The sequence below is a fragment of the Apium graveolens genome, chromosome 11 (genome assembly GCF_009905375.1).
Source record: "Apium graveolens cultivar Ventura chromosome 11, ASM990537v1, whole genome shotgun sequence".
Lineage (NCBI taxonomy): Eukaryota > Viridiplantae > Streptophyta > Magnoliopsida > Apiales > Apiaceae > Apium > Apium graveolens.
Genome location: NC_133657.1, coordinates 107,569,968 through 107,596,342, shown reverse-complemented (window position 1 = coordinate 107,596,342; position 26,375 = coordinate 107,569,968).

The window sequence follows — 26,375 nt, the reverse complement described above, 5'->3', positions numbered from 1 at the left end:
GCACCGAATAAGATAAAATCTTCACCTTTCTTGTACACTTTTCTTTTCCAGTTTTATTCCATGTGTACATCATCAATATGGACGTATTTTATGCCTTTACCGTGTTATTTTCAGCAATTCTAAACATGCATAACAACTCAGTGAGTGTTCTGTCTATCTCATTCCTTTTGTTCTTAACAAACTGAAAATAGAAGTTGTTCAAAGATTGTTTGATCAAATCAAGCTGAGTCTCTAGACCAATCTTGAAACCCAAAAAATCAAGGTACATATACTTATCATCTTTAGAACATGTGGTCCAACTAGATATCATTCTCCCATTAATGCAAAAGTGTGGTGCCTTATTATTGTCAAATCTTTCTGACGAACCTATCCTTCAAACATCCGTTGAAGGTGCTTAATCATTTCATAACCATCATTATGCTCTTTTTACTTCTAAAGCTCAAAACTCATATTTACAAGCATGAGACATGAAACATTAGTTGCATAATCAATTTGCTTTCGGCAAGCATTTTGTTCAACACATGTTTCATTCTCAGCTAGAAGAAATAAGGGAGGGGTTTGAGTGACATCCTTGAACCTGAGGACAATCCTCAAGTTCCCATGTCAATTGAGGAAATTATTGCATGTTAGCTTGTCCTTCTCAAGGACTATTATATAGAAAATTTATTTGTGTTATTTGTCATTTTATATCTATAATATTAAAGTACATAAAATGACTTAGTCTAGAGATCATCATTAAATTATGTTCAATTGATTATTCATATATATATATATTCACAATATATATCTCCCACTATTTTTATCAAATCAATAGCCCTAACTATTAATTCGGAAAGAATATCTTCAATATCTTTTCTAGTAAGCCAAGATCCATATTTCACCATGCGTTAGGTCAGCTTTGGCTTTTCTCCTAAAACATGATTATTTAGGTAGACAACATTTGTCAATTATATCAACTATATAACTCTTAGATAGCTTGGTGGAACAACATTTGTTCATATTTATCTAATAAATCTCGCCAAACTCTATGCCTCTAAGTTCACAATCCTATTGTGGTAACTTAAATAAGTCAAACCCAATAGTCAAAAAATATCAATATACTTTAATACATCTCCCACGATAGATAAGAGTACTTCGCTTTGGCGAATCGACTCCTTGACGATCTAGGGGTTAACGCATTAGACTCATTAGAAGGCATCTGATCAACTAAATATTAACTTTAGGGTTGTGTTAATTTTAATACGATCGTGATCCTATCATAAAGAGATTCCCAATTTTTACTTAAATAGAATACTTCAAATCAATATTCATCAATGGTTTAATTTCCAGGTAGTGAGGGAGTCACAACAGTCTTGCTTAAAACCCACAACCTTAGAAGTTCAATGAACTCGCTTTTGACAAAATCGCCCCATGTCAGAAACAAAAAAAATTGTATTTTATTCCGTGTTTCATAAACACGAGAATCTCATAATCGTTTGTTCATTTTAAAATATTGAGTTGTTACAGATTTTATCTTGTTTAGAAAGCATGACATAGGTATCGTATCTAATACATACATCCTTAATCTAATTAAGCATGCATCTTTATAAACTACTCTACACATACATTTATCATATGCACATATATATATAGAGTGCAATAAATAAACGTGGTTGGTTATGTCTTCATCTTATGTGATCTTCATCAAACTAATGAGAAAGATCTAGGTCAATCTAAGGTGAAAAATAAATACAAGATAACTATTACATGTCTTCTTTCTTGTATTCCTTCTTTAAATGGCCTTCATGTGAGATTATTCTTCCTTGATCTTTAAATCTTCATGTTTTCATGTACATTACACGAGTGAAATATAAAAACTAATCTAATGAACTTACAAGAAGAACTCGAGTTACATTCAAGATTTAATAATTATAAGATTAAACGACATGCAAGCCGTATTTTGAAAAAAAACAAAACCATTAACCTAAGGTCATAAGCCATAACCATCCACCATGCTCAATTAACACATAAGAACATGTTAAAACACATAGTATGATCTTAACATATCATACCCATCATGATCTAATCATAAAAACCAAAAATGGCAAAAATCAGAAAAATCAGAATCAAATTCTGAAAACAGGGTCTTAACGATGTCAAACGCCTTACAGATCAGTCGATGATAGCTTTATTTATCAGTTTCGTTCAGACGCTCGATTCCATATGAAATAGCGTATTCGTTTGCCAAAATCGGACACTAGACACAGATTTCAACAAATCTGCTGCATCCGATTCAGAATCGTATCAAATACGATTCTTATAATAAGAACAAACACAAAACATGTATATATCAGTATATATACAGATTATATAATCATCATATGATTATACAACTCTCATGAATATCATATATTCAAAATATATACATACATCGACGGATAAATTCATCAACGGATAAAGCATATTGTACTTCAACGGATAAATCAGTTCTGTGCATCAATGGAAGACTAGTCTTGTACAGAAATCTCAATTTCAGAACTACAGATCATATCTGAACCAGTCTCTGCCACTACTGCATCATATGTAGTTTTAGAAGCATGTATCATATACATACTAATCATTCCCCGTTTAACAGATCATGTCAATACACCATCTGGCCAACAGTTTATACCACTATTTATAAACCAGGCATCAAGCATAACATACGAATTACATACTTATCAGTCATGACATATTGTATACATGTTGTCATCATAAAACTAGTAAACACATAAACGAATTAAACACTTTTCACAGGTAGCTCTGATGCCATTGTTGGGTTTCGAGCACATAAACGCAACGGAAACAATAATTAAAAACGTAAAAAAAATCAGAATTTCCGAAACCCACCGCATGATCCATGCAAAAAATAGATATTTAATTCCTAGATCAGATTGTTTACCTTAAGAAGTTTTAAAAATTGGTTAACTAATGGAGATCCAAAGCTTGTTCAGTCACCACGCATCCCGTTCTCGCGATCTACGCTCTATCGGTATCCACACGAATGCTTGAACTCAAGGATTGGATGTATACTAGCACAAAATCGTTCTTCTTTCTCTCTCCATCTTCTTGTTTCATAAATAATTCGAACTACTTTAATTTAATTTAAATCCAATTTAAATTAAATAATCCTTCAAGCATTCTTTATGTGTGACCATATAGGTTATTATTACTTTATCAACGAGTTTTAAATCTAATTTAAAATCGTAAATAATGAGCGGCATCTAGTAATACATCATTGCTACCTAAGTAATAATAATTGAATCGGTGATCGATTAAACCTTTCGTGAATAATGTACAATGTAATATAATCCCTTTAACCAAATATTATAGATTAAACTAGAGGCGTGTAATGTGTCATCCTCATCATAGTTTAATCCAAGTTTCCTTGATCAATGAATAGACTATCATATCAAATCAACATTTGTGCATAGCCACACATTTCATAATCTAGATCACACAAGAGGCCAATTATATCACTCCTAAAATAGGAGGGTTAAATCCCATCTAAATCATTCATATTTCTCATACGATTCATAATATACCCAATATCGACTTTTATCATTACCCGGCCAAGGATAACTTTTAATGGAATCAATGTATATTAATTCCCATCTAGACTATAATGACTTCAGGTCTAAGGACCATTACATCATTATCACAGTGAGAATTACTTATGACATAACAGACATGTAGAATCTCACATCGGGTATGTCCAGCACCATGTACATTTACATATGCCTGTGTTTTTTACTTTAGTATCACTATAACTATGATCAATGAGATGTGATTATCAGTCAACAAATACACCAGTCTTAATGCATTATTATTATCTCTTAATAATAATACTCGATTAGGGACCTTTATGAATATTGATACTATTCTCATAATCTCATTTCTAAGTCACGTACTTAGAGATATAGAATTGCATATCATATTCTAAAGATATTTATTAATCTAACATTTATATTGCAGTAAATTAAGAATTAATAAATTATAAAGGGAATAATCGATAGAACATAAACATTAATAATCCAAATATCTTAAACTAAAACATCATAGTGTTGTCTATAGGGCACAAACACTAACAGTTTATCTTAGAATCAATATTGATGCGACCTAAGACAGCATGGGTGGGACAATAATCTTTTTAAGAACATTCTAGTCTTCTCTAGGGTTAGGCGACTCAGTCGTTTCATTGTTCTATCAGAATCTGTAAAACTAATGTTAAAGCTAATTGATTATGTTTCTTGGTTCTTGTCAATTTCTGATTATTATTTTATCAATTTAGTCTTTGTTCGATGTTTATTCATCGAAAGCCTATACTACCGAATCCTTGTGGGATAAGTTGGACCAAACCCACAATACTGATTCGCATGGTCTTGAGAAGTATTATGTGGCGAGGTTTCTTGATTTCAAGTTGGTGGATGGAAAATCCATGACTGAGTAGGTTCATGAGTTTGAAATGTTGGTTCATGCTTTAAATGGGTACATAATCGTTATACCTGAAAAGTTTTCAGTTATGTCAGTGATTGAAAAGCTCCCTAAGTCTTGGGAAGAGTTTGCTCTATCCCTGAAAAGGATGAAATGAATGATCACATGGACTAACTTGATGTTGGACATCTCTGTGCAGGAGCATCACAAGTCCAAACAAGGACATGTGGTTCCTGCTGAACATGGAGCTCGAAGGTGAATGTAATGATTGAAGAATATAAGAGAAATGTAGTCACTAAGAAGGGTAACACTAAACCTGACAAAGAAAATCTAATAAATTAAAGGCAAACAAACCATCTTGGTCTTGTGTACAAGTTGTTCATTGGAGTAAGGACTGTCCTATTAAGAAAGCTAAGGAAGCTGGATTGGTAGCTCAAGCAAATAATGTGCATGGACTAGGAACCATTGGTGTGCCTATAGGTAACATGTTTGCTGGTGAGGGTGTTGCCTCTGGAGCCAACATGGTATGTTACTTACAACTAGCGGTGTAATCGAGCTGAGCCGAGTCAAATACTGCCATGCTCGGCTCGAGCTTGATTAAAATTATTTATTGTTCGCACTCAGACTCGAGTTCGATCGAGCCTTTAATTTCAAACTCGAAGCTCGACTCGTAAAAAGTTAAATAGGCTCGAGTTCAGCTCGAAAACTCGAATAGATATCAGCAAATAATAACAAAAACACAAAATATTATAGGTTCTGCTCGAGTTCGATTCGATTATATATAAAAGTATATAAATAAAAATACTAAATATTTATAATAAAAAATTAAAAAATAAAGAGGCTCGATAAAGTTCGCAAACTATACGAGCCGAGTAATTTGAAGCTCGAGCTCGGCTCAGTTAATAATTTGAAAAGCTCGAGCTTGACTGTTCCAAGCCGAATTCGAATATTTAACGAGTCGAGCTCGAGCAGCCCACGAACGGTTTGACTCATTTACACCCCTACTTTTAACCATGTACTACTTTCCATTTATCCTTCACACGAGTGGTTGATTGGTACCGGAGCTCATGTGCATATTTGTGTTGATATTACTCAATTTGTATCTTATCAACAGAGTCATGGAGTGACAGTGAAGATGGAGAATGTTAGTGCTTCTCAAATACTTGGAGTAGGAAACATGGACCTAAAATTTGATTTTGGGCGGATTTTATATCTCACTTTAGTGCATCATATTCCTTTGATCCGTAGAAATATTATAAGTGGAAGTTGTTTAGTTGAAAATGACTTTGAACTTTCTTTGAAATGTAATAAAGTAATGATTACTCACACTGGTACATTTCTTGATAAAAATTACTTGTCTGATAGTTTTTTTTATAAATACACTATTTTGGATAGTTTTATTAATGACAGTGATGTACCTCCTGTTAATTGTATTGAATCGTCTGATTTATTGCACTTACGATTTTATCTTCTAAATTTTGGTTTTCTAAATAATATTTAGGTATATGTTTATATGACAAAAGATATGCAGTTATTTTAAAAAAAAAATTATGCACTAGAAAAATTAAATCTAGACTATCTTGATTAACATACTCATATAATTCAAATAAATAATTATTATATATATAATTTATGTAAAATAAACACACACTATAAATTTTTTTATATAACTACAATGGTAACTCACAATAAATTATTAGCTTCAATGAACTTAACTACATATGTTGACCAAATTGTACAAAAAGTTCATTCACATAATTTTGTATTCATACTTATTAAAGATAAAATTTAAAATATATTAAGAAAATAACAATTATTTAAACAGGTGTTACTTGCAACCCGCCGCAATGCATTTTAATTTATTAAAAATATTTAGTATAAAATAGGGAGTATATTAAACCGATAAGTTGTCCTCGTTCTTAATAGCTTAAAAAGGAAAAGTAAACACAAGTCGTTATAATTACTAGTATGTGTGCCCACTGTGCGGGTGTTTAAAAATTTTTTATGTTAAGTTTAAAATAGTTTGTTTGAGTTAAAAAAAATTAAATTTTATTATTTATTGAAGGATTATAAGTTTATATTTATAAATTCTTTTTGTTTTTATAAATAACCTCTATTTTTTTACCCATTTATATATTTTACGGAATATTACAGAAAGTTTGTCTCATAAATAAAAAAGTGTAATTGATTTAAAAATAATAAATAATAAAAAACTGACTAAATGTTTAGTGATGACATATTTGTTGGTTGTGGGCCATATTTCAAATTTGAGTCAAATTGAGCTTCCCAATTCTTAGACACGGTCATATATTTTGTCCAACTATCACAATATAGTGAAACAACTATTTTTATATATTTTCAAGTTTGAAGTGTTCGGAAGCTAAGTTGGGGTTTCTTTCCGGTCGACAAATTTTCGAACACTTACTCAATCAAATTTTAGGTAAGTTTTGAAATCATCTTTTTGGGTCCAATAGTTACGAAATTAGAGTATGAATCTAAGAGAAGGGTATTTCTTGCATGCAAATTTTTGTTTCATGGAATCTTCGAATGTAGTTCCTCAATTTGTGAAATTTCTTACTTGTGATGATTGCTCTAATGGTGAAATAGTTAGTTCTCTAATTTTTATCGGTACTATCATCTTATAGGTGTTTGCATGTTCATGAATTCTATTTCATTTCATTTTATTTTAAAAATATTTGTAGAGTATTCTTGAAAAAATTACTCACTATTATGGGAATCGAGTTGATACTGATTTGACAACATAAATCATATATAGAAAATTAATTTTTGATGAATGAAAACTTTCATGCATAAATTTTATAACAAAATTTAAGTACAACAATTAATAGAAGCCGCTACACTTGCACATATATTTAGAGACAAATACTTTCTTCATATTTAAAAAAATTAAATCCAACTCCACCTGTAAACCTTAGATATGAAATAGTGAAATTATATAAAAAAACTTGCAATGCACAACTTCAAAAAGAAATTTTTTTGGACTTGTTCTATCTTCTAAAGTCCATCATCTTATCCTCAAATTCGCGCACACAATACTTCTTCCATACTTATGATTTTCATACTTAATGTCTCAATCTTTTTTTTTTGAAGAAAGTAATTTTATTAAGCCAAAGAACGTAAATCAGCTGAGACATCATGCTCATTAAAGTGACAATATGACCTAACACATGAACTTCTAGCAACACAATGCGCGTTCCTAGTTGCAGTAATACAATGAAACATTGGTCAAAGATGAAATAAGAACATTACAAACCTGTACCAGGAGCCGAAAATTAGACAGCATCTTGACTGCACTATTTTTTGCTTCAAACAACAACTATGAAGTCTATTTTCACAACAACGTTGTAGAAAAATAAAAAGAACACAATGATGCCAATTTTTACTATGTTGATTCTATCAAAGGGGCTTTTTAATCGCTGAATCATTTAAGATTTCAGAGACACCATATATAACATATTTTTGCATTCTTATATATATACAATAGACTACACCTTAAACTTGCTTAAAATTATATATACAACAAATATTTTCACCCCCAACAAAATTTGATCTCAGCAAAAGTAAGTATCTTCTATTTAAAAGGTATCTTTTCCAAAATTTGTTCAACCCAAAACTTAAAAATAAATTACAATAACATAACATTCTAACAAATAATCTAAAACATGAGTTAAAGTTCTCATAGAACTTGAATCAAATGATTAGACTGCAAAACCAAAACACATCTATATTATATGATTTTTTATTTATCTAAAATAAGGAAGAAACTACATGTCCTCAATCTTCCAATATAATAATATTTAAGTTCACAAAAAAGAATAAAAATGAATCGTTTGTAACTAATATATCTAAAACTAAATTGCAAACTATTGATTCACACAAAAAACTAAAAAGAACACATTTATATGAAATGAGATGAGAAAAGGATGTGTAAATTTTTTTAATAAGTAGTAGAATCATTTTGAACTACTCGTATTCCTATTATGATGTTCAACATACAAATCAAACCTTCAAAAAAAGTAGATCTTCATTTTAAAACCTGCAAGAAAAATAAGAAAATATATGAGAATGATATATACTTAATAAACAACTACAAATTGGCAATATGTAGAATAAAAAAGATGAGATTTATATGAAAAGTAGAAAGAGACAGGGAGACGGGGAGAGAGAGAGAGAGAGAGTAGATTGCAGAATTTTGAATCTGAATTGAAATTGAAATTGCATGTATACGTTCAAGGGGAAACAACAGCTTCTAAAAAAACAGAATTCACATGTTGCTGACTAAAAAATCATGTACAATGTTTAAAAGTGAAGTAGTCAAATGACACTTAAGTGTAAATACAAAATTTGTAGAGGGACAATGTGCTCATTTTATATATAAATACACAACAGGTTTTATGTTATAGATAGATATATTAGTTCATTCTGAATAATATGATAACTTGATCCAATATGACAATTAGTTTTTTAACTAAATTATGCAATCAGTGGTGAAACTTATAACAATGATTCACTGTTCTGATCACTCACAAACTTGCTTCCAGTCTAAGTAAAATAATAGAGAAACACTGCATAACACTGCGAAAACAGTGTTGGAGACTACTTACACACCTATCCCTAGAAATTATCGCACAACTTGTTGATTTAAAACAGTATAATTTGTACGATCCATTACGTGCCTCATAAAATATTTTAAGTGAAATTATAAACTTGATATACAGTTAGAAATTATAAGAGAATATTAAAACTGAACCTGCAATATATTAAAAAATAATTTTTGGTTGAAGAGTTATATAAAGAGGATTTAACATGTGGGAAAAATTCTGGATCACATGATTTTAAAGAACAAACTTTTTTATTTCAAGTTATGTATCACTGAAATAGCGTAACTTCTACATTAAATATATAAAATTCCTATCCAGTCTAAAAACATGAAACAAAAATATAACGCGGTGCTAGTGTCAAAGAAATTATCTCTATTTCTGCAGATATTGTCATTGTATGTCATTGGATATTAGACTCTGCTACCAAGTTTTTTTGGTAGATGAATCGATGAAGAAGAAATGAAAACTGCCTACACAACTATTTATGAAAAAAATAATAAGACGATCACGTGCATGTCCACGTTCTGAGAGTTAAGCAGTAAAAAGTTTCGGTGACATAGAAGAGTACTTATCGAGACCACTTCAAAAATTAAGTTATCTATTAACAAAAATAATGTTATTATCATTATCATATCATTAGAAGGTAGTCACTAACTAATTGATGAATAAAAATAAGAACAAAATTAAGACGAAGTAATCGACATTTTACCTTCAAATATGCAAAATATTAAATTTACATAAATATATTGTCAAATAATTTCATAAAACAATGAATCTGCAAACACACCCTTAAATTAGAATCAATCAGAAAAATTTATAATTAAATGAAGTATCAATATAAACAGAGGAGTGAAATTAGTAACCAAATCTATCATCTGAAAAATATGAAATCGTTATAAAGATGTAAGAAGTATTATTTCATATATATCTGAAATAATGAAAGAGGATCATATAGTTTAAATATACACCACTATGCGACATATGTACTAACACATGATTATTAAGAGAGTGAAGAAAAGAAATTAAGAACAAAAAATTAAAAAACAGAGGAAGAATAAAGGGGACTTATCTCTTATATAAGAAAGAACCATTCAATCTGCAAAGAGAAATATGAATTTATGTCAGAACTTTTATCGAACACTTGGAAAGCACACCACTAAAAAATGAATATTGTAACATGCTTATAAAGCTCTCACTCTCTCCTTGCAAGTATGTCAAGACATCAACCTCCTAAAAAAAGAGACATATTTTATCCATCAATAATGAACTTAGAGCCAATAGATGATAAAGTAGTGGATATATTGAGGCAGGTGTCTCTCTCATGACATCAACTACAACCTCATATATCAAATCTTCTACCGACTTGAAGATAAGATTGGGATTTAAATCTTTCTTCATTTGATTACTCGTCATCTTAAAAATAAAATCAAACATATAAAAATTAATATATGCAATATATGATATATGGATTTAATCATATTTGTTCAAATCACATAAAAAAGGATAAAGATGTTAGTAACCATCAAATGATGACAAATTAGGATATAAAATGTGTAAATTCTCACAAAACTTTAATCAAACACTTGCTTTACAAATTTTTGACATATGCAGGTGTCAAAACAAAACAAAACTAACACACAACTAATTTCACCATAAACTAAACTGAAAGATCGGATTATCTTAATGACATTTACACAAATATGGATCTCAAACACCGAATAAAACATATCTTAGTAAGTACATAAATACTAAGAAATTGGTATTAAGATAATCATAATAGATTAAACAAAAAATGAGTTTAAAACTTTAGAATCAGCTGTAGCACAATTGACATAAAGTTGAATTATCCAACACATCTTACATTTGATGTTTAATCTATATAATTGAACCTGTAACAAAAAGAAGAACAAAGATGAGAGAGTTACAAATAATGAAGATTGAATAGAAAAACTGACATGAAGCGATGGAAAGAGGGAGATAGGTGTTTTAACATTCAAATTTTAAACTTGAAAAATTAGAATCTGAATCGAAGGTATGGAGATATGGTGATTTGGGGAAAAGTACCAGCCTTTGAAATAAGTTCCATCCGTATATAATAACGACACGTGATATGTCAGAAATTTGTATAGTTGTAATGAAAGAATGGTGTAACGACCGAGAAAATTTCGTTTGTATTATATTTTAATAAAGATAATTATGTGTATTATTATGTAATTAGATGTGTTGAGTCATAAAACCCTAACTGTTATGTGTTACGTGTTGTCTATTTTAATAGGAATTTTTCGGGTATTTATCGAGTCTTTTATTATAAATTTTCTGACTTATTTCAAAACCCGTACAGCTCAAATAGTGTTTTAAAAGCCCGTATTTTAAACAAAATTATTGGCCCTATTTTGCCAAGAACAGCCTATACCATATTGATATTCTGAACCCCCAAATGTTTTACAAATTTACCTCTTTCGCGAAAAATGACTTTTTCGGACCCCTTCGGGAGTCAAAAACGCCATAAAATCACATTTTTATTTTTATATGATCATGAAATTATCAAACATCATTTTTCTTTCCATTTTGGTAATATTCACAATTTTTGGGAATTTTTGGCACATATTTTGTATTTATTGGATATTTAAAAATGCATATTTAATACCCAAAAATTATAAAAATTGGGGCCAAATATTTTTATTAGATATGTAATTAGCCCCTTAATTTTATTTGGGGGTATTATTTTCAAAAATATAAATAGCTGATTTATTATAATTAATTAGTTAATTAATCATAAAAAAATCAGAAAATTCAGAAAAAGGGAATTAGGGTTCTTGAGTGTTCTTGCGGATCAAAGCCAATTTGATTGTGATAGGGGTGTTAGAAATCGAAGTGTGAGTAACCGATTTGAAGCCTGAAATCCGTTCTATCAGATTATCACATCGAAATCATCATAAGAGGTATCAATTGTTAATTTTAATTTTCTGAATTTAATTCGAATTTGGGGGTTAGTATTTTGTTGATTGTTACTATGAATTGATGCTGCAGAAAGATAGATCGTCGTGTTTAGAGTTGTTTTATGTTTGTTTCATGATTTTTGGGTTGATATTGGAGTTCGCCGGAGTTGAGGCGGTGCCGGTCGACTCCTCCGTTTTCCGACGATTTCGCGGCAGGGTCGACTGTGCCTTCGGTTACCAGAGTTATGTTGTACGATATCAGAGAGTTTCTGAGTTTCCAAGCATGCGAAACGAGTGGTGTTCATTGTTGGCCGGTTGGTCGTCACCGGCGGCGTCGTTTCTGGCAAAGAGGAGGAGATTGACGGTGGACACTAGGCTTGCGTCGGTGATGTTGCTGCTGCAGTCTCGAAGCTGGAAAAGAAGGAATCGAGGTTCCGTTCGCCGTGGTTCGCCGGGAAGTGCCGCCGGCGCCGATTTCTGGGCAGCCGGGGCGGCGTTCTTCGCGACCCGGGTTCGACCCGGTTTCAACCCGGTGTTCGACCCGGGTTTAATCTTTAAAACCCTTAACTGAAACCCTGGAACATATTTTTGCAAATTAGATTAAATATTATTCTTTTTATAAATAAGAAATTAATTTTTGTATATAAAAAATAGTTTTTAAAATCTGAAAATTATATAATTAATTTCTAAATTATTTTATTAATTTAGAAATTCCAAAATGATTATTTATTTAATCATTTAAATATTTATTTATTTATTTAGTTACATATTTATTATTTAATAAGTAATTAATTAATTAATAAATAAAGGTTAATTAATCAAATAATATGATTAATAATTCAATAATTAGTTGAATAATACGAGTAACTCGTAATTATACGAGTAATGGTTCAATAATTTGAAGTTAGCATTCGAGTCGTTATTATTTGAGCAGAGTTGTAATAATTATTCGTATCAAATAATTAATTACAAATGATCGGTTTAATTGTATAATTGGTAATAATTTATAATAAATTATAATTAATGGTAATAGTTTGTAATTAAACCGTTGGTCCGATTTGAGTAAAACAAAGACCCTTAGACTCAGAAAAATGACCCCATTCCATTAAAAATAATTATAAATCATAATTTCTTCCGGAAGCGAGTCGTCTTGTGGTAGTTAATTACTTGTAGGGCCTATTAGGGATCAAATCAAGTCCAATAAATTCCGAAAAATTATAAATCGAACCAGATAGTGTTAGTTAGTGCAAGTATAAGCCTAGTATCGATTCTAAAAATGATTATGAGTCTAGAATTAATTATGTGCTTTATGTGCTATGTGCTTTACGTGATTATGTGATCCTTATGTGTTATATAATGATATGCGAGTCAGATAAAATCGAATGGGTAGACTATTAGGGTTACGTGATATCAATTCGAGATACGTGTATGGGATAAGTTATCTAAGTGAATATCTTTCCATGATAGATTCAGTATCAATAAGGCAAATCAAGCAGGAGACGGAAGGCGGTGAGTCATACGAGGTTAAGTACGCGCCAGGCAAGTTTTTCCCCTATTTTAAATTCAGAATAGTGAAATATACCCCACTTTCCATATCAATTACACCTTGATAATTATTGTTCATATACACTGATACACAATTATTGATTTTTGTTCTATTTCATTTCGATTCTTGATTTCTCCCTGTTTATTGAATCATTTATTCATATTCCAATACTTTTACCCTTGTTACATATACTCTAATATATCCTGAAGTTGGGATACATCTAAAGCATACCGAATGTTCCGGATGCTAAGCTATGGACTGGATGGTTACGATACGGGTCGGGTATGAACCGGACCCTTGATTTATAAGGCTATAGTTGTCTGGGTACCCCTTATGTTGGTTGGGTCTATGCAGTTGGGTATAGATCCGCGTTGTATCCTGACTGATCAGCAGGTTATAGTGCATATGTTGGTTCTTATTTCTAGTCTTGTTCATTTGGCACTCGCCAGTAATGGCATTGATTACTCATTACAGAAATAGATGGTTGTACAAATCATTAGACTATTAGTTCATTTATTCTTCTCTCTTTACACTATATATATATTTGCAGGCTTGTTGAGCAATTTTGGCTCATCCCCTTTTATTGTTATTCCTATTGTTTTTCAGTTAAGGTAGAGAATGAAACCCATCAGAACCCGCATAGTCAAGAAGCGAGTAAAGCAGCAGGACCATCTTATACAAAGGGTGTTTGTCCCTATCCCAGAAGAGAGCTTTGAATTACCAGATCAGGTGTAGCAGGATAAGTAATAGTGGTAGTTGGAATAAAAGTTGTTTAGTTTAAAATGTGAATAGAATGAAGTTTTGTAACAAAGAGAGTTCTTGAGATAGTTGATTCAGTTTGGTTTGTAATAAAGTTGGTTTGTGATTCTTGTTTACAATCCTTAACCTTGAAAAGATCCTGAGTAGTAGTAGTTCGGGGTAATTATTTTATTTATAATTTACTTGTACAGGTTTAGTGAGTAGTTAGTGTTAATAATGCCCCAAATCTATACCCCGGATTTGGAGGGTGTTACAGTTGGCATCAGAGCTTAGGTTTTGGCCCTTGAAAACAAAAACATTATAGTTAAGATAAGATAGGAAGATCATATAAGATAGAAGTAAGAATGTTAGGGTTGTTTGTTTATGTGATTAGGAGTGGTGAGTTCTAGGGTTGTGATTTGATTATTTTCTTGTGTTATGATTATTATGTTAGATGGCTTATTCGACATCATCATCCGTGCATACTACATCAGACCCGGTATTGCCCCCAGCACCCGTTCAAGAGTTCCCTCCATTACCACCACCTCCATCATTGCCACAGGGACCCGCACCAGGGTAGTTGCCAGTACCCCCTGCACCAGAGAGTGAGAGGGAGGAGAGAGTGAGATGGCAGGACCAGTGTCGAGAGATACTTGGATTGTTTGAGACTAGAGAGGATGGGTCGGTCAGAGCACTTCAGTCAGACTATATACTGAGGGAGAGACTTCGTCAGATATATTGCGCCGGTTCTCAGGAGATGGTTGATTTGAGACAGCAGGATGTGCGCACCGAGGTCGTGTATCGTAGGGCGATGAGAGTGATCGAGGCCGTACTAGAGGCGCTACAGTAGGAGTTGAGCCGTGTGCCACTCGAATTTTGACTTCAGATGATAGTAGGATGTTGTACCCTATGTATCATATATAGATAGATGCAGTATAGTATAATATGAACTTCTTTCATGATCAGCTTTATAAGGTGATTGTTGAATCCCTTTCAAATCATTCATTCTTCAAAATATTATTTTCTAATTGGGACAAGCAGTGATGTGATGAGACGATTTGTTGAAATGACAAAGAGTCTGGTGGGACGTCACCTAATCATGTGCTGTGTGTCATATGGTATGACAGACTAGCCATATTGAGTACTAATATGGTTGTCTCATTCCTATTTAAATTATTATTCATTCTTTCTTCCTCACTCCTGATTTGTTTATTCATGAATCCTTCCGATTATTTCCTTGTACTCTTATCCCTTACAAAAAGTTTCCAATCAGAATCATATACACAAATTTCTTCTTGTGTAAGGTCTATCCTTTGAATGTTTTAAAAAGGAAGTAAAATGAACCCGTGTAGCAGATAAAGTTACGTAATAAGTATGGACAATTGCAAGCTAATGGATGGTGGATATTTACGTGCAGAGAAGAATCACTATGCCGATAACGGATAATTACGAGGACATCAAATCAAAGGTAGGGATCTGCATACATGATACGTTGTAAGTATGAGATTTTGACGTAAATTGGAGTAATTAGCAAATAGTATGAGGTAAAGTAACTAGATAAACAAGAAAGTAAAGTTGCATGTATCAGATGGAGCAAATGATCGATTGGACAACGGAGACGAACGAAGAAATCCTTAATAGTAACCAGATAATCGATTAACACGTTGTGAAAATAAAGCATACCTCAATAATGTGGGAGATATTTGTCATGAAGATTCAAGATCGAAGAAATGCTAGTTAAGAATAAACTTTGAGTGCGTTCGTCAAGGAATGATTGGGTTTTCATATTCAAGTAAGTGAGTTGTGGTAAAATTAATGCTTGTAGTTGGGTCGACAAAGAAAGTTCAATATGAAAAGACATAAGGGGAGATGAAGGTATGGTGGTTTGACTGCAACAATTTTTAAGATGTGAAGCTTTAAAACTAAATGAACTTCATTCGCAAGATTATAAGAGGGTTTGTTGAGACTAGGTGTTAGACATCAGAAGTTGAACACGTTAATTAATAAGAACAAGTGTATATTGCCAAGGATGGACGAATTGTTAAATAGAGAGTTTGATTTGAAACATGAACTAGAAGAATTCTAGAATAAATTATAATTATACTCAGTATTGATATTCAGTTATAATCAGAAGGTATGAGAAAGATCATGGTATCATCAGAATTGTTCGCTATAATCCTAGGTTGAACTAAAATACGGGTTGTACTGGTTAGTATTATATACAGTGGTGACATAATAAGTTTAGAAGGTGGCAGTGAATTGGTATATTTGAAGGTTGATTGTTTTTTGTTTGAATGACTGTTGGTTGCTTGATTGATTGTTGGTGTCGGCTTGAGCCCGACTGGTAGTCAATGATATAAAGGAGATGCTGCCCAAATTTTCAGAATTTACCCTACTTTTGAAGATAGAAAGTATACTTATGTGTGTTATTGATATTCATGTTGATACTCCAAAATTTTTTTATCTCGGTTCTTGGAAGAGATTGTTACATCCAATCTGACTATATATAATTGGTCTTTGATTTCGTTTAGCTAGTCATCACTTGGTGTAATTGATCAATTAAGTAAGTTAATTGGTTAATTTTACCAATTAATAGTTAGTTAGATGGAAATCGATTCCAATTAGATTAAGTTAAATTTTGATGTGACTTTCTAATCCGAAATCAAAGCAATGAGGAATTTGGAAAAGATATGAACACCAGTAGAATTCAGAAGTTGCTGCAAGTGCATGAGGCTTTACTTGGATGAATATGCCTTTGTAATAGACAAAAGAAATAAAAAGTTATTTATATGGACAAGTGAGAAAAAAAATGTTTTCAAGAACTAAAGATTGAAGATGGAACAAAGAGAAGGAAGGAAAGGAAGAATGGAGGCGGACTAAAGAGGAAATTAATAATCACACCAATATGGATTTTATTAGAAAATCAAAGAGATTTTATCATCTGCAACAAAGTTTTATCAAAGGATGTCTTGTTTCTAAATTATTTTGATACTCATATAATAACTGATTTATCAAGTATTTCTGTTTTGGAAGAAGTGTGAGATACAATTTTAATTCAGTTTCCAATTGATGTTGATAATTAGGTTGTTGTTAAACATCAAAAGTGGTATTAATATAGATTATTAATGTTTACTTCAGAATGGGATATTGTGAGCATCAAAGTTCGTATTAATATCTAATTTGATATGACATCAAAATGAGTATTAATGTTAAGAGTTCGGTTTTGAAGGAGCTATGAGAATGAAGGACGGAAATAGGAAAGGAAGTGGAATCAAAAAAGGGTGATGAAGAAACTTTATAAGATGCCAGGATTACCTCCGGATCGAGAAATCGAATTCACTATTGATTTGGCACCAGGGACTGAACCAATTTCAAAAGCTCCGTATCGAATGACGCCTGTTGAAATGAAGGAATTGGAAAAGAAATTGCAGGATCTTCTCGACAAAGGAATCATATGGCCCAGTTTATCCCCATGAGGTGCACCAGTGTTGTCGTGAAAAAGAAAGATGGCAGCATGCGATTATGTATCCATTATCGTGAGTTGAATAAGTTAACTATCAAGAACAAATATCCTTTATCCCGAATCGATGACTTATTTGATCAACTGAAAGGAGTGACATGGTTTTCGAAAATTGATTTAAGATCGGGTTATCATCAATTGAAGATCAAGGCGGAAGATATTCCAAAGACTGCGTTCCGAACGAGATATGGACATTACGATTTTCTTATGATGGCATTTGGACTAACTAATGCACCCGCAGCATTCATGGATTTGATGAATCAAGTATTCAAGAAGTACCTGGATAAGTTTATCATTGTATTTATTGGTGACATCTTGATCTATTCGAAGACTGAAGACGAGCATGCAGAGCACCTGAGAATGACGTTGAAAATGTTGAGAAAGGAACAACTTTATGTGAAATTTTCGAAATGCGAATTTTGGTTAAAGGAAGTGCAATTTCTAGGACACATCATCAGTGTTGAAGGAATTCAAGTCAATCCAGCAAAGATTGAAGCTATTCTAAACTGGGAAAGGCCAAAGACTCCGACGGAAGTCAGAGTTTTCTTGGAATTAGCAGGTTATTACATAAGGTTTGTCAAAGATTTTGCAAAGATAGCCACACCATTGACCAAGTTGACCCGAAAGAATGAAAAGTTCGAATGGAATGAGAAATGCGAAGAAAGTTTCCAAGAATTGAAGAATCGATTGGTAACCGCACCTGTACTTATTTTACCTGATGATCAAGGAGATTTTATCATTTATAGCGACGCTTCTTATTGAGGACTTGGATGTATTTTGATGTAACATGGCAATGTAATCGCATACGCTTCTAGACAATTAAAGCCTCATGAGCAGAAATACCCGACGCATGGTCTGGAATTAGCAACAATTGTATTTGCACTGAAACTTTGGAGACACTATCTTTATGGCAAAAGATGTGAGATTTACACAGATCATAAAAGTTTGAAATATATTTTCACACAGAAAGAACTCAACATGAGACAACAACGTTGGCTAGAGCTAATCAAAAATTATGACGTATCAATCAATTATCATCCAGGCAAAGCTAATGTTGTGGTGAATGTATTGAGTCGAAAGGAAAGATTGAACTGGTTAACATCTTCAGAAGACTTGATTAAAGAATTTGATAAATTGGAAATTGAAGTTTGTATTCCAGAAAGTTCCACTGAAATGATTTATGCAATGACTTTTCAGCCAAAATTATTGGAGAAGATAAGAAGGTGTCAAGAAAAAATAATAAATCACGAAATCGACAATATGTCAGGAGAAGAAATTACCAGCCAGAAAGATGATAAGGGAATTTTTCGAGTTGCTTCGAGAATCTGGATACCTAACGTACCAGAATTGAAAGCGGAATTTTTGCAAGACGCTCATAGCTCAAGATATTCAATTCATCCTGGAAGCACCAAGATGTACAGAGATCTGAAAGAAAACTTTTGGTAGCTAGATATGAAGAAAGAAATAGTGGAATGGGTCAGTAAGTGTTATACGTGCCAAAAGGTTAAAGCTGAACATCAACGCCCGAGCGGATTACTACAACCACTAGATATTCCAGAATGGAAATGGGAGCACTTAGCTATGGATTTCGTAGTGGGACTTCCAAGAACCAAATCAAATCATAATGCAATTTGGGTTATTATTGACTAATTAACGAAGTCAACACATTTCCTTCCAATTAACGAAAGGTTTTTGCCGGACAAATTAGTACATCTATATCTCAAAGAAATCGTAATGCGTCATGGAGCACCTGTATCCATTGTATCTGATCGAGATCCCCATTTTAATTCAAGATTTTGGAGACAATTCCAGGAATGTCTAGGAACTAAACTAAACATGAGCACCGCTTATCATCTGTTAGGTCCAAATATACATACAGAGGGGGGTGAATGTATGTTTTTCATTTTTCGTTAATTAATTGCAGCGGAGAATAAACCTCGAAAATGAAATAAACAAACACTAAGAGATTCACGGAATAATTCTTTTTATTAAGAAATTAAACCATAAAGGTTTGCTTACAACTCCGAATATAAATAATTCGAAGCAACAAATATAGAGAGAACCAAAATAATAGCAATCAATTTGGGGTTCTATCTATCACTCTAAAAATTCAAGGCTTCTATCAAAAGATTTTAAATACAATCAAGAGAGCTTTAAATAATGAGTGTTATAAATTTGTAAGGCTTTAATGGTGTGAAATAAATTGGGCAGCACTTCTCTCCATAATTTCAATAAATGAAATCAACCCACTCTACAAGAAAAATTCTGCAGAGCTTTAATGGTGTTTTTGCTGAGAAGTGTTTTTTCCAATCTGCTGAAAATTGGTTTTGTAGTGGTAGAATTGTTGGAGAGATAAAGAGAATACGTGGCTTAATAATATCCAAATATTTTGAATTTGAACAGCTGCACTTTATTGCTATGGTGATCAGGGGTGGGAGTAAAACATGTGTGGCGACAACAGGTAGGAGAGAGAGAGAGAGACCGAGTCGCAATACACAAAACAACACAACCGCCTTTGCCTTGTTTTAATTGGCCTATGGCGATCCCTCTATGGCGACTTGGTAGCAAAAATAGAACTACTGCATGTTTTCTTTGTTTGAATAAACAAAAAGAATTCTTTTGCTTTGACAGAAACAAGCAGCAGTCAGGAGGTAATTATTTATGTTGCATGCGGAAATTTAAGAAGATGTCGCTATACGTGTGTGCCACATGCAAGTAAAAACAGACCCGCCATCTTTAGCCTTAATCTTTTCTCCGTCTGTGGCGACCGCATAACACAGCACATGGTTCTTTTTTTTACTTATTCAATCAACACACGAATGCATCTATCTGGCTAGCAGGGTGTTAAATTAATATTTGTTATTTAATTAAATAAATAAATAAATGTAATTTCATTTATTTAATTAAAACATTAAATTTAATTTTTATATTTAAAATCAATTGTTGATGTAAAATTAAATAATAAATGAATTGATTTTCATTTATTCATTTAATAACAAATCAGTCATTGATTAAAATAAATCCTATAAATCCTGGGGTCGTACTCCTCTGTATCTGCAAGCCTTCTAATTTCCGGGATTTTGTAACTCAAAATATTTCTAGACTCCTCGAATACAAAAACCACTTAACAGTATTTCTAAAAATAATACTCCATTTTCCTTTCACGGATCACTGACGTCTAGTGCACAGGTCTGGTTCACAGACGCTAGTTCCGCTCTTAGGCCTTCGTATTATACCCGTATAAACCACTGTTAAGATTTCTACCAAATATAATTAACTTCAATAGGAATCCTTGAGGTCTTCACACTGATTCTGATAATTACTTCGAATGACTCCAACCTTATTCCTCCGATGCCTGAACATATTAATGAACTTCATACGAATCGTTGTTGACATCTTCTTCACTGCAGCTAACAAAACCTTTTGTGCATATACCCAATAACCAATCTGTACTGATTCCGGTGGAACATAGATTATTTCAAAGTCCTTGTCCTATGTTGAGTTATCCAAACCAGCATTATTGAGATAAACATACAGCTTCAATCTTGCTCAACAATCTCCCCCTATTTGACTGTTACACCTGACGGTCAAATAACAATGGAGAAGCAACAGTTTGGAGGATAACTCAATTAACCTTATCCAAAAATCTTCAATCAGCTTTCAACTTTCAATCCGGGACTTGGAAATAATACTATCTTATATCTACCGCATCTTCTATACACATTCAGCTTTAGCAGAGAACAAATTCTTCTCAACCTTATGTAAAGTTGCAGATAGATACGTCTTCCAAATACTATCTTCAATCATCTTCAGATCTTCCTATAAAGCACATAGACAACATTTTGGAATCCATAACCAAAGCCCAATAATCTCTCCCCATAAGATGAAGAATCCCTTCCTTAGTACAATAAAGTTAGAAACTCTTCTTCTTAGTTACAAAAAGACTATCAGTCCATAAACTCTTTATAATCTCTCCCCCTTAGTTTAGTAATCCTTCAAAATGTATTCAGAGTAAAACCTTAGGAAAAACCAACCAAGTGAAGAGACTATTTGGTAACCATTCCTCACAGTACAAGTGTGTGATTTCTGTTTAGTGATCTCACATTGTGTTTCACTCTACTCTACACTCAAGTGTTTGTCACTCATTCGCACAGTGTGTCACTCACTCAAAGCTCCAAACATCCGAGTGTACTTGCGAGAAAATCCTTTTCATAGAAAAGTTGCCTTCCACCTTCAAGGATGGAAACTCTCAGTCAAGAGATTCAGAAATATTCCTTCTGAGAGGGGAAATTAGGATTCTTTTAAGTGGCAGAATTCCTGATATCCCTCAACTTCCATGAAGAAGTATACCTTATAAAATCGTCAGTTGATATATGAGTCCTCAATTACAAGTTGTTATTTTGACAAAGTCAAAATCATATCCAGATTTGAATTCTGGGAAGATAACCAATGATCAATGATATGCCATTAGGGATCAAAGATTTCTTCTGAAGTCTGTGAGGACTTATCAAAGTAACCAACCAAGATCATATGTTCTTATTCAAAATCAGAGATAAAGATTAGAACATGATCCAGGATTTCAACCTATTGCCATTGACCTTGATATGGTTTGATAATGATTGTTGCGTCAATACCTTCCTTGTGTGTGTGAATCTCACATGTGCATTGGAAACATTTTAATCAAGGAGTAGTGACTCTTATACAGATGCCCTGGCTGACAGGCGAATTTTCAATAGATAACATTATGTTGGGAGAATGCACCTAGTAACTGTTTATATGCCTTTTTCAACTCTATATCCTTTTGAGAGAATACAGATGGGCTTACAGATGTCTTAGGTTATAGATACTCCACTTCTTTGTGAGAGACAGAGCTGTAGGGTTGACATTTCCTTCCTTATGTGGTGCTTCTTGGCACTATCTTCCTCATTCTCAACATAACTCCAAAACCAAATGGTAATTTTATCTGATCACCGAGTTGATATCTCGAGAAAATTAAATGAATCAAAGAAAAATTTGGGGGATGTATCATAGTAAGGTAATGGAATACTGTTTGAGAAGTGTTTGGTTCTAATGACTTGGGCTAGAACCTATGAGGTATGATAGGCTCTTAGTCAGTTCCTAAAACCACTGAGGGTGTTGAAGATCACAAACATCCGAAGTACAATATCAGAGAATTTGATGATCAAGAACAGAGTGATTTCAGAACCAAAGATCTTTTACCTTTACTTACCACAACATGGATTCATGAAGGATGTCTCAGATGATCATGCTTTCTGATTCTTTTGACAATGCTACTCAAACAAATCTCATCAACTCAAATCAGTTCAAAGTTAGTCCAATATAGATCAATACTATAGAGGAAAGAGATGAACATTACTTTAAGCTTATAAGACATGCATAAGGTAATCAGAGTATAAGAAATATATCAAAATCAAATATCCTAAACAAATTATAAGCATAGAAAGATCATCAGAGTTACACATAGGATCAACCTATAAGTCATATAAGCCATTAATTATGCCAGGAGTGTATCCAACAAGTATGCACCAATTGATTAGACAACACTAGACTGAACCAATTTAAAATCTACTCCTAACATAATAATATCAATATCAAGAGTGTTTGCATTAGAGTAAACATATATCACGTAAACATTCAAACAACTCATATATTGCATCAAAAACTCTAACTTACTTACCACTAGCATATAACATGTAACACATGGTAATCCGTTACCTTCAAAACAAGTTTACAAACATGGGTATATATATAATGAATAGACATGTAAACTTACTTTCCCCTCAAAGCATCATCATTGGGGTAGTAAAATTTTACCCACACCAAATTACATTTGTTGATTTCCAATTAATTGGACAAATTCAACATGCCAAGTTCACTAACCAACTTGTTGAAGGTAGCTTCATCAAGTGGTTTCGTGAAAATGTCTGCAATTTGGTCCGTTGTGGGAACATAATGAAGTTCCACAATTCCATTCGTTATATGCTCTCGAATGAAATGATACCTTATATCAATATGTTTGGTCCTTAAATGCTGAACAGGATTGTTTGAGATTGTTATGGCACTTGTGTTGTCACAGTAGATAGGAATATTCTTCAAATCAAGTCCATAGTCTCGGAGTTGGTTTCTCATCCAAAGAAGTTGAGAACAGCAGCTACCAGCAGCAATGTATTCAGCTTCAGCAGTAGATGTAGAAACTGAATGCTACTTCTTACTAAACCAAGAAACCAATCTTCTCCCAAGAAACTGACAGCTTCCTGAAGTACTCTTCCAAATAATCTTACAACCAGCGTAGTCAGAATCTGTGTAGCCGATGAGATCAAAGCCCGTATCTTTAGGATACCAAATACCTAGATTAGGTGTACCCTTCAGATATCTGAAAATTCTTTTAACGGCTATCATATGAGATTCCTTCGGATCAGCTTGGAAACGTGCACACAAGCATGTAGCAAACATAATATCTGGACGACTTGCAGTCAGGTAGAGTAATGATCCAATCATGCCTCGATAATAAGTGATGTCCATCATCTTACCAGACTTATCTTGATCAAGTTTTGTGGCAGTTGCCATCAGAGTCTTTACATGTGTTGATTCTTCCAACTGATATTTCTTCAGAAGATCTCTGATGTACTTTGTTTGACAAATGAAGATACCATCTGATTTCTGACTCACTTGTAATCCAAGGAAGTAGCTCAACTCACCCATCATACTCATATCATACCTACTCTGCATGAGCTTAGCAAACCTTGCACAAAGTGCATCATTTGTGGACCCAAATATAATGCCGTTAACATAAACTTACACAAATATGGTATCATCTTTATAATTCTTATGAAACAGAGTCTTACCTATGACACCTCTAGTGAAACCATTTTCAAGAAGAAATTCTGAGAGAGTATCATACCATGTTCTTGGTGCTTGCTTTAGACCATAAAGAGCCTTGAAGAGAAAATAGACAAAATCTTTAAACTCGGGATCTATGAAACCAGGGGATTGCTCCATATAGACCTCTTCTTCAAGCTCACCATTCAGGAAAGCACTTTTCACATCCATCTGATATACCTTAAAGTTTGAATGTGCTGCAAATGCTAAAAATATCCTGATGGCTTCAAGTCTAGCAACTGGTGCAAAGGTCTCATCGTAGTCAATCCCTTCATCTTGAGAGTATCCCTTAGAAACCAGTCTCGCCTTGTTCCTTGTTACAATTTCATATTCATCAAGCTTGTTTCTGAAAACCCATTTAGTGCCAATCACTAATTTGTCTTTAGGTCTGGGTACAAGCTTTCACACTTTCTGTCATTCAAAATGATTGAGTTCCTCTTGCATATCAATCACCCAATCAGGATCTCCAAGAGCTTCATCTACGTTTTTGGCTCCATTTGAGATAGAAACCCAGAATAGAAACATTCATTTGTTGTAGCTCTTCTAGTCTTGACTCAACTGTCAGGATTACTAAGTATCAAGTTCTGAGGGTGGTTTTTACTCCCTACTCTATGTCTTGGTAGACTAGCCCTTGATGACTCAGCATTTCCAGAATTGAGTTGAGTCTGACTACCGGATCCTTGTTCTTCTCCTTGTTCTGCTCCTCCTGAGTTGTTGCCACCTTGATCTACAGAATCTGAAGCTTGAGGACTGGTCCCTGAGATTGTGTGACTTGTCTCATGACCATTACCTTCAGAATCTGCATCAGAATTATGATCATCAGGATCATTGCCATTGTCATTGTTGTTCGGAACAACTTCAGGTTCATCTTCTCCATCAGAAAGATCTTCAGCATCAAGATTATCACTGTCATCTTCCTTCTGAATACTTGGGAGCTTGGCGTCATCAAATGTTACATTAAGGCTTTCCACAACCTTTTGATCACTAATCACATACACCCTGTAAGCCTTTGACTCCAGAGAATAGCCCAGAAAGATACCTTCTTCAGCTTTAGCATCAAACTTTCCAAGATGCTCATCATCCTTAAGTATAAAGCACTTTCCTCCAAACACGTGAAAGTATTTCACCGATGGTTTCTTGTTGGCCATTAACTCGTAAGGGGTCTTCTCATATATCTTGTTGATCAGGGTTCTATTTTGAGTATAGCATGCAGTGTTAACTGCTTCAGCCCAAAAGTAAGTAGGAAGATTAGCTTCACTAAGCATAGTCCTTGCAGCTTCAACCAATGTTCGATTCTTCCTCTCAACCACTCCATTTTGTTGTGGAGTCCTTGGTGCTGAAAACTGTCTTGAGATGCCCTTCTCGACACATAAATCATTCAGCTTTGCATTTCTGAATTCTGTTCCATTGTCTGATCTGATTGTTCACACAGCACTCCAGCTTCTAGCTCAATCTTGTTGATGTGATCAATAATTATATCAGGTGCTTCATCCTTTGAATGTAAGAATAACACCCACGTGTATCTGGAATAGTCATCAACAATCACTAAGCCATATTTCTTTTTTGACATAGACATGACGTTGACAGGACCAAACAAATCCATGTGAAGGAGTTGTAGTGATTCAGTGATGTCAGTCATTGTCTTCTTCTTGTGTGAT